Genomic DNA, 1558 nt, shown 5'->3' on the forward strand with positions numbered 1-1558 from the left:
AACGTTATACGTTATAACTTAATACTACTGAACGGTGTTCGTTATAACGTACTACTATATAACGATATACGTTATAAAGTAATACTACATAACGTTGTACGTTATAACGTAATACTACATAACGTTATACGATGTAACGTAATACTACATAACGATATACGTTATAACATATTACCATATAACGATATACGTTATAAGGCAATATTACATAGTGTTATACGTTATAACGTATTGCCATAAAACGGTATACGTTATAACGTAATAATAAATAATGTTATACGTTATAACGAAATACTACTGAATGTTATACATCATATCGTACTACTATATAACGATGTACGTTGTAACGAACTACTACTGAACGTTATACGTTATGACGTATTACTATATAACGATATACGTTAAAGCGTATTACTATATATCGTATTACTGTATAACGTTATACGTAATAAAGCAATACTATATAACTTAGTACTACATAACGCTATACGTTATAACGTAATACTACATTACGTTATACGATATAACGAAATACTATATAACGTTATACGTTATAACGTATTACCATATAATAACCTTATGTAAATACCATATAAATATAATATACGTTATAACGAAATACTACTGAACGTTATACATCATAACGTACTACTATATAACGATGTACGTTGTAACGAACTACTACTGAACGTTATACGTTATAACGTAATACTAGTGAACGTTGTTCGTTATCACGCATTACTATATAACGATATACGTTATAACGTAATAATACATAATGTTATACGTTTTAACGTAATACTACATAACATTTCGCGTTATAACGTATCTTTCATATAACGATATACGTTATAACGTATTACCATACAACGATGTACGTTATAACGTATTAATACATAATGTTATACGTTTTAACGTAATACTACATAACATTTCACGTTATAATGTATCTTTCATATAACGATATACGTTATAACGTATTGCCATATAACGATGTTCGTTATAACGTAATACTACATTACGTTATACGATATAACGAAATACTACAAAACGTTATACGTTATAACGTATTACTATATAAGGATATAAGTTATAACGCAATACTATATCACGTTATACGTTATAACGTAATGCTACATAACGTTATACGTTATAACGTAATACTACATAACGATATACGTTATAACGTAATACTACATAACGTTATACGTTATAACGTAATACTACGTTACATTTCACGTTATAACGTATCTTTCACATAACGATATACGTTATAACGTATTACCATTTAACGATGTACGTTGTAACGTAATAATACATAACGTTATACGTTATAACGTAATACTACTGAACGGTGTTCGTTATAACGCATTACTATATAACGATATACGTTATAACGTAATAATACATAATGTTATACGTTATAACGTATTACCATATAACGATATAAGTTATAACGTAATACGATATAACGTTTTACATTATAACGTAATACTACATGACGTTATACGTTATAACGTAATACTACTGATCGTTATACGTTATAACGTACTACCAT

Source organism: Bombus pyrosoma, unplaced genomic scaffold, assembly GCF_014825855.1.
Source record: "Bombus pyrosoma isolate SC7728 unplaced genomic scaffold, ASM1482585v1 HiC_scaffold_4726, whole genome shotgun sequence".
NCBI lineage: Eukaryota > Metazoa > Arthropoda > Insecta > Hymenoptera > Apidae > Bombus > Bombus pyrosoma.